This window comes from Phodopus roborovskii, unplaced genomic scaffold (assembly GCF_943737965.1).
Source record: "Phodopus roborovskii unplaced genomic scaffold, PHOROB, whole genome shotgun sequence".
NCBI lineage: Eukaryota > Metazoa > Chordata > Mammalia > Rodentia > Cricetidae > Phodopus > Phodopus roborovskii.
In genome coordinates, this window is record NW_026126541.1 from 10,388,049 (window position 1) to 10,398,137 (window position 10,089).

Sequence of the window (10,089 nt, forward strand, 5' to 3'; positions counted from 1 at the left end):
ATAATTGCTGTTTAGAAAAAAGGAAGGAAAATACTAGCTAGAAAGTGGAATGAAAATCAAAGCTCTAAATTTGGTTTCAGACTCATCAATAGAATGGGTCTTTGAAACATTTATATTTGGAACTGGCAATGTAACTTCAGAGGGTAGAGATGTTTGTGCATAGGGTGGCAGTGACCTGAATGAAATCCAGATGCCACCAGGTGGCAGAAGTGAACTGATTCCCAAGAGTGGTCTTTTTCACCTCTACACATTCACCCGTGTATGCATGCACTTACACACACACACACACACACACACACACACACACACACACTTAATTAAAAAGTGAATATTTAAGAAAAATGCAGGTTTGGATGTTGCTTTCATTATAACAGAATAAAAAACTGATAACAGGTGGAAAAACTGCAGGAAAATGTGTATAGGAATCTGTGATTTACACAATGTAGATATGAATTGATCTGTATATGCAAACATAGCTATAGACAGTGGTAATACAACTGCCAATATGACAGATATTTTATAGCTGCCTTCATAAAATATGCATGCTAATAGGGACAATAAAGAAGGTGTATAATTCACTGTATTATATATTGCCATTTTTCATATACTATAGTTTCAAGACACAGAGATGTAAAAATAAAACATGATAGTCATGGGAGTGATGGGGGGGAATAAGGGAGTTTATCTTCAGAAGCAAAAATGTCTTGAAGTGCAGGGAATGCTACTCTTGGATCTGAAAGGCTGAAAACCAGACAATCTGTTTGGAGACAAAGTGAATAGCCCCAGCTTTCAACTTAACCTTAGGATCACATCACCCAGAAAACAAAAGCAATTAGGAATGCATCTGAGCTTATGAGGAAAGAGACATTGCATGCTCAAGAGGCAAATAAATAGATAGATGAATAAATAAATCACCACGCTATGCAATACAGCACAATAGAGTTCCCCAGATCTCAGAGCATCACAAGGAAAGTCCAGCAAACACATTCTCAAACCTCAAGAGTCATGTTTCTGGAAGCACAAAAAGGTGCAAAACCTAATTAATAGGTATCACCCCCATTAAAATGGAAGGGCAGTTTGACTTTTTGTTTGTAATGGTACACTTGGTAGTTTGAAGGCATCTTGATCTGGCTTGGTACAGAGGCAGGAGGACCACCAGTTGCCTTAGCTGCTTAAGGCCGCCATCCCAAAGAAAACAAAGATGAAGTATTTGAATGTAGTAGTAGAAGGAAGAAGTCATCAATGGGTGGAAAGTGGAAAGATGAAAGAATAAGACAACCCTCATATCTATCGTTATGTCAACCTGAGACCCCTAGATAAGTCTGGCAGTCCCACCCACTTCCCTACACCTGGGAGCAGTACACAGTTCAGCTGTTTCTCAGCAACTCTGACAACCTGACTCTGTTCCCAAGTGAGTTAAACTATCATCAGACTCTGCACTACAGAGAGTTCTCTATGACAAGACAGGTGAAGAGGTTTTAAAGATAGGCATAATAAAACATATCATGAACGACACTAAAGTATTTAAATATGTGAATGTGTATGTACCGGCTTAAAAATCTTTCATATATAATATAAACAGCTTTTAGGTGTAGAGAAATAAAACTTAATGACTGCATATAAATTAATTGAAAGCAACATGACAGAATCATATTTAACATAGATGGTTTCCATTAAAATTATTTTTCTAGAGGCTGGAGAGATGGCTCAGCAGTTAAGAACATTGGCTGCTCTTGCAGAGGACCCGGGTTCAATTCTCAGCACCAACAAGGTGGCTCACAAGCATCTGTAACTCCAGTTCCAAGAGATCCGACACCCTCTTCTGACCTCCAAGGGCACCAGGAACACACGTGGTGTACAGATATGCATCCAGGCAAAACACCCATACACATAAAATAAAAATAAAATTATTTTTCCTAAGTAGAGGCATAAGAAACTTTTTGTGAGATGTGAAGACCAGGATTCGAAGTGCCACAGTATGAAGTAACAATTTGTACAGAAGCAACAGGGTTAGGAAACACTTCAGCGACAAAACTCTAAGACGCCTAACAGTAAGTGTCTTGGTTTCAAACACCAGTAACTGCCACAAAATGTGAATATGTACAGACATGTAAATAAGGAGGACTGAATAAAAAAAATCTAAAAGAAATTACCCTTGTTATTGCTAATTTCTAAAACCATGGATGTTTTAGTTCCCTTCATCTTTGAAGTGAACATGTAGTTTTGAATAAAACCTACTTTAGACAGGTATAAAAGACATTGTTATAAGGGATTCTATATGCCTATTCAACTAATAATATAATTATAAGCTGTACATAAAGTTCCTAGGCGCATCATAATTATTAAAGTGTGTAATTATTCTCTTTAAAAACTGAAAATTAAACAACTCTGAATATCACTTTTATCAATCAATTGAAATTCATACTGAGATGAGAATATTACTATGCTGTTTTTGTATCTGTAATTCATGAACTTTATGAATATATTTTATTCATTTCAATTAAAATTTTTAGGTTATCATGCAAAGTAATGAGTTTCACTTTGACATTTTCTTACATATGTGTTATCATTCTTTGCTACTATTTGTTTCCTCACCTACTATAATGAGCTTTCCAAGGTTCAAAATACTTAAAATGTATAATCTTACTATCCATGTACACATATACATACACATTAATACAGAATGTGATTAGCAAATTTTGCAGCATAAATGTGTGGTAAATAGATTAAAGATTACTTTATAGAATATAGGTAGATATAAGTGTACACTTACACATTATTTAGGTATATTCATACGTATGTAAAAACTCATGTGTTACCTGTGAAAATAAGTGACAGTGATCCAGTTATGGGTCATAAACACACAGGAATGCATGCTATAATATGACTTAGACCTATCCTTTACACTGTTTTGTCTATTCCAAACCAATGTAGTTTGAAGACTGCCAATGATAAGCTCCAGTGATAGGAAAAATGCAGGCACAGTTATTCTGAGAGGATGTGGCAGTTGCTGCAGATGCCTTCTTCATCTTTCTTAGTCATCTTGTTGATTTTCTAACCAGCAGCTGTTTACTTTACCTTGTTTCAGCCACTAAAATGGATGACAACCCTACTTAGTAATAGTAGCAATGTGTTTGTGGTACCTCCCATACCTGAACACACACAGACTTGACAAGAGCCTGGCCCAGGTCCAGTCAAGTGAATGCTGAAGAAGTAGGGCCAGGAAGTTCTCATTGGCTGGTGCCAAGGCGCAGAAGCAATATTGACAGTCCAGACTTAATTATCAGTGGAAATCACAGATGCAAATGAAGTTGGGAATGTGTTACAACACTAAGCTCTCAGGCCCAAATACTACCAAGATTTTAATTCCCAGCACAGGATTTCTTACTGACTTGAAAATAACATGATTACACATGGAGGTAGAATGAAGAAATTGTGAATGGGGAAATAAAATAATGATAGCAGAGCAACTGTCATTTTTTAAAAAATATATATATTACTGTGTACACATTATGTTAATCACTATAGGATCCCAAGGAAGTGGGATTGTTTTCTCTTATGTTAAGTGAAAGTAGAGTTCAGAAATCAGGAAGGACTCTCTGTGATCACGGTCACAGCAACAGAATCCCCAGGGGACCTGCTTCCATCAGGCCTCAGCTGTGTGCTAGATTAAATGAGCTGGTCAAAACCATGCAAATCATTTTCCAACCTCTTCACGCACTGCATTTCACATGGCTCAAAAGGAAGACAGACACAGTTGTCCTCAGTAATGTGCCTGGCCAAGTTTCTGTCTGGAAGAGTGCCCAGAAAAGATTGAATTCACCCTTCTCCTCTTCAGATCATTGCTACTATTGGAAATTTAATGGATCTTTCTAGGAACTATGGATGCATGTCCTCTGAGCATCAAGAGAAGAGGGAAGGTAGATGTAATTAATTCTCTCTCTTTCTCCTCCTCCCCCTACCCCTATCTCCTAAACTAGCAAGCAAAATGGGACTGGATGTGTTTTGTTTTGTTTTTATTTTTTTTCAAAGAAATGACCAAGAGAACTACTAGGAGACAAAGAATGGCAGATAACTTTTATTTACTAATGAAGCATAATTCAGAAGACTATCTAGTACATCATTCTTAAATTCTACATTTGTTTATATAAGTTCCCTATAAAGATCATCCCTCCATTTTTATGTTCTTGAATTTGTATAAAAATAATCTAAAGCATGTATGATGTGATTCAAGAAAATACAAATGGTTTGATAAAAACAGGGCCAAAGAACCATCAGAAAGTAGAGTTAAAAGTGGTGGTCTAGAAGTTACTTACCATGTTAAACAATAGATGGAAATAATTGATTAAAAATGCAAGGTAGGTATGTTAATTTATTAATGGGGGACATAAAACTGGGAAGTTAAACCACACTTCAAAGATCACACAATATTTTTGAATGGTACAGTATTGATACAGGAGAAAATGTTATCATTATTCTAAAAGTAGCATCAAAGCTAGACATTGCTGTTGAGTTACACATACAAAGAATTATTCCATTTGACCTTCCTTGACATGAAACATGGGAGAAGTGGTCCATCTCCAGAAAGAAATAATTGCTATTTGCTTCTGTCTTCAGGATATAAGTGGATATACAGGAACTGTGTTCCAAATACCAACCCTTAGCTAGCACACACACACACACCTTAACTAGTGGTGTGTTTGTGATCTTTTCCTACCTACATGCTGGGATGTTGACTGACATGACCTTGTACAGGTCTTGTGCAGATAGCACAACTACTGTGAATTTATGTGTGCAGTGATGGCCCTTTTGTGCCCAGAAGATATTGTCTGACAGAAGTTCTTCCAAATATCTGGCTCAAGCAGTCCCTGAGTACTGAGAAGAAGAGTTATAATACAGATGCTCCTTTTTTGTGTAAACCCACATACCTTGCAAATAGGGAAAAAACTAGATATACTGCTGTGTCATTGAGCATCCTGCACTGAAGTGAGAAAGAGTACAGAAGAAGACCATAAAAGAATATTGAGTTGGGATGGGCACAGATGACATATTTCCTAATTTAATATATTACACAAAAGGTCTCATGCACTTACGTTTTGCTAGGCTAAACCCCAAAGGCAAAATATCGGTACAATCAGTAATAACATCACAAGTCATGCTAGTAATGACAATACAGGTTGCAGTAGTTTGAACAAGAACACCACTCATGAGATCTTACATTTCAACACTTGTTCCACAATTGATAGTGCTTTGAAGGAGGTGTAGGAGGTGTGACCTTGTTGGAGAAGGCATGCCACTGGAGGCAGGCTTTGGGAGATTAAAAACTCATGCCATTTTGAGTTCCCGCTTTGTTTCCTCCATGTGGTTCAAGATGTATACTCTCCATTTCCAGCTCTAGCCACCATGGCACCACTCTCATAATGGACTCTTTACCCTACTGAACTATATATCCAAACAAACCATTCTATTACTTGCTTGAGTCATAGTGCTATATCATAGCAATGGAAAAGTAATAAATACACAGGTGATCCTTGGGATTCCACAATAATTAATATCTACCCTTACAGGACTGCTACTACAAGAAAGACATTATGAGAAACAAATCATGGCATCCTGTTTACTGTTCTTTGTTGTGAGTAGACACCATGACTGACCAAGGCAACTCTTACTAAATAAGGCATTTACCTGGAGTTACAGTTTCAGAGGTTAGTCCATTATCATCATGGTAAGGAGCATGGCAGCACACAGATATTGAAAAGGAGGAGGAGAAATTAAGAGTTCACATATGTTCCATAAGCCACAGGTAGAGAGAACGAATGACTGGGTTTTTTTGAAGCGAGCCTCACCGCCCATCCTCATTGATACATCTTCCATCAGTGCCAGACCTAATCCAACAAAGCCACACCTCCTAATCTCTCCCAAACAGTTTCACTAACTGGGGACCAAGCACTTTAACATGAAAGCTTATGGAGGTCATTCTCATTCAGACCACCACACATAACATCTGAATTCAACTTGGTCATGTAAAAGTATACCATGAATATAGTGTCTCAGCAAAAATCTATCAAGGGCCAAGTGCCCACAGATTGGCACACAAGAGAATAATAGATGTGATTCAGCCAATATCTGATTGTCTAGAGATAACCCAAGGTACACAAAATCTATATCTAAAGCATCCTTACTTTAGATAGGACAAGTGAGAGAAAGCTCCCCATACAGGCTTTGTTATTGGCTGGGAGATGTTCTGGGACACTGTGCAGCACTTTCCTTCAAACCCTCTGAGAATAGACCACTGCACATCTTCAGGGCTTCTTTGAAAAGGAAGCTCCCAAACAAGTGGGTTATTATCACACTTATTATTCTGTTCAGACTTTTATCTGTACTTTTTCTGAGCATGACTTTCATACTATACTTCCTTTGTGAAAAATTCAGGGTGACTTTACAATACACCTTTAGGAGACAGTGTACTAAAAGAACTTGTAAACAAACTCAGTTTTGACTCTCAGTCAGGTAAACTTTTAATCATGCTTGAAGGCTTGCATATTTTATATGGAAGCAGAACTGGTCTTTCTTATAGAATGTGTCTTAAGTATTTTATAGGAATAAGCCTAAAGCATTGCCAAAATGTTTTATAAAAACTACAACAGTGGCCTACTCTTGAATTTCAGAATAGCATCACCTGCCATCCACTCCTGGGAAAAAGAAACAAGAAGTAACTCAACAAGAAAACAAATTTCAGAGTTCAGAGCACACTGCTGTGAAGAATCAAGCCTGCCAAATTGCTTTACTAGAGCCATAGCCTTGGAGGAATGTAGAGCTTAACAGGGTATTAACAAACGTGCATGTGTGCGTGCGTGCGTGTGTGTGTGTGTGTGTGTGTGCGTGTGTGTGTGTGTGTGCGCGCACATATATGAGTTCAATATGTATGCATGTGTACTCAATCATATGTCTACTTATGGGTGTGCACATGCCCAGGCACACACATATGGAGTACAAGGGTCTATGTTAGTTGCCTTCCTTTGTCACTGTTCCTATTATCTTTTTGAGACAGGAATTGAACCTGGGCTCACCAATTGGCAAAGATTGAACAAATACACAGAAGTGTGTAGCACTTTTGGACTTCCTGATCTCTAAAACCATAAGCTTAATAAAAATTATTCTTTATCAATTACCTAATGTCAGAGAAGAGAAGTAAGAAACAGAAAATAAAGTTGTAAAACTTAAATCAAGAGCAACTGGAAAAGTAGGAAGACGCAAAGCATTACTTTTTTTCTAAGTAAAATATACATAATACAGAACAGTTTTATAAAATGAGGGGGGTGGTTGAAAGTTTTAAGATAAGCATTATGGATGAGGAGAAGCCAGGGCAGTGAACCTTCCAGCAAGATGTTCCACAACCTGCAGCTCTGAAGGAAAATGCCCAAAGTCAATAGAAGAAAATATAGCCGTGTTGGGCTGAAGCAAATCAAAGTGAGAATAGTGGTCTCATCAGGAAAAAAATCAGACCACAGGGATCATATTCTTGTTTCTATCATTCTGAAGTTACAGTATCCTCCCACTATCCTTTCAAAAATGGATCCATGCTAGCATTTCCTTAAGAAAGATGATTGGAATTGGTGTTGAATATAAACGTCTCCATGGTCAACATGAAAAAACTCAGTACATTTTTTCTTTAGGCACAAATATAATCTTAGACACATAGAGCATAACATACAGAAAATAGATACTCTTACCTATTAGCTGAAACACCAACTGCAGTCGAGTATTCCAGGCTGTGAAATGGAAGAGATGTGCTGGTAATATATTGTATAAAGCCTTGAATACTTGAATGAAATGTTATGCCTTTTCTGAGTAGACATTTCCATTGCAGTATCTCTGGAGAATTTTGCATACAGATGGAATGATCAAAACTTCATTGTCAGAATTTATTTTACAGCAGATATAAAAGAGAGGTGTTAGGGTAGTTATCTATTCCTGCTTTAAGCATTAAACCAAAAATTCTCAGCTTTAAATAACCAGCACTTTAAAATACACTTTCTAATAGGAGAGTTCAAGAGTGAGGAGAAGATTCAGCCTCGCTAAGGGTTCCTCTTGAGACCGCAGTCTAGCTGTCAACTAGGATTACACCAATGCTATGGCATTCACAAGAACCCTTATACTCATCATTTGGGATACTAATTGCTTCTTACACACTTTTATGACAAGCCAGCCTCCACAAGAGTGTTCCAAGAGAAAGTGAATGGGAAGGAACTTTGGTGCTTTCAGTGACCTATCCTTTGAAGTTGCACTTTGCTGTCACATCTACACTTTCTAAAGTATTATAGGACACTCTCCAAATCCACTGTACACGGAAGAGGGTAGAGGGGAAGGATGTATCCCACATCAATAAAGGAGAAACAACAAAGAAATTAAAAACCTGAATTAAAACTGCCAGACATACATACTTAAAGCCTTCTTCTATATCAGGAATGAAAACAGCGATAAAGGGCACTAATTTTTTTTCCAGAGACCAAGAATTTGATTCCCAGTACCCAGAGCTCACTATGATAAGTCCAGCTCCGAAGGCATCTAATACTTTTGGCCATTATAGGCATCTACACTCAAAAGTACATTTTCATACACAAACACACATTCACAGAATTTTTAAAATCTATAAAAAGTGATAATCATATCTTTACACAGTTAGCCTTGTAACATCCTAGGGATATTTTAATTCAACATGTCTCTAAAACCTATAGATATTTGAGGTAGGGAAACAAATTAAAGTGCACTGCCATGGTGAAGAGGAGCAAACAAGGTTTTCATGAGGCTTTGCTAGCACTTTCTAGATTCATACATTTGAAATTTTCCTAAATGACTAATTTTAAGATAACTGTGATGTATTAATTAGATCTTAATTTTTTTAATAAAATGCTAAAGTATTATATTTAAGCCATTCTTTTAATGATTTGCAAATGAACACACTAACTCATGTTCTGCCTTATGAACATATTAAGGTATGGCATTCTCTAATAATATCCAGAGGTCATGGAACATTTTTAAAAAATATTTTTTTCAATTCTTTGAAATTTTCATGCATGTATATAACGCATCTTGGCCATATCTGTCCACATCCTCTATTCCCCACCTCTAGCTTTCCCCAAAATCTCCCTTCTATTTGGTACATGTCTAATCTTTTGAGTCTAACTAGTGCTGCCCATATGCACATGGCTGTGGGGAAATCCACCAGGACATTTACAACCTATCAGTAGTCATACTCCTAAAGAGATGTAATTCTTCTTATCCCAAGCCATCAACCCAATAGCTTCTCAGCCTAGGTTGGAGTCTCATGAGGCTCTGCCATCTTTATCATCTGGGAATCTGGAGACATGTGGCACCTCAAGTTCACTAGCCCTCCTTTCTTCCCATTGACTCTCCATGTAAGATGACTTTAGCTCGTAAGAACAACATTTTGCCAGTTTGAATCTACTGTGTTAAACTTTCACACTCTTCATGGGTGAAATATCTCAGATACAAGCCAAACTTCTCATATATTCTAATAGCCACCATATCTCAGAGACCTTTGATGGCCATGCTTAATATTTAAAGCATTCTTTCACATCAGGGGTTAAAATAATGGTGAAGAAACTCATAAGAACAGAAAAATATATGTAAATGAAATTTTGTAGATGAGAATAATAAACCTTGGACTAAGTTTCTCATGACCTACCTCTGTCAGAACACCGGTACATTTCACTGCCTTTTTGCTTTTGGTGAACTCTATCCTTTGTGGTGAACTTTTATCTCCACGAAAAATCCCTTTAAAGACAATTCAAAGTCAGGAAGAACAATCTCTTAATGAGCATAATTTCTGTGTCATGAGATAATGGGTTTATTGGAAACTTCAGATTAAAAAAAATGAGTACCAACATTTATTCATGACACATGTTCTTCCAAGCTCAAAAGTACTAGACTTGAAAGCTATGAGATTTTAAAGCTAACTGATCAAGGCCACAACTGTTAATAGAATGCAAAACTGTATGTTAACAATGATCTCTGATGAACTATATTTGGGAAACACACACTGGTATTTTGCTTTTTAGCAAAGAA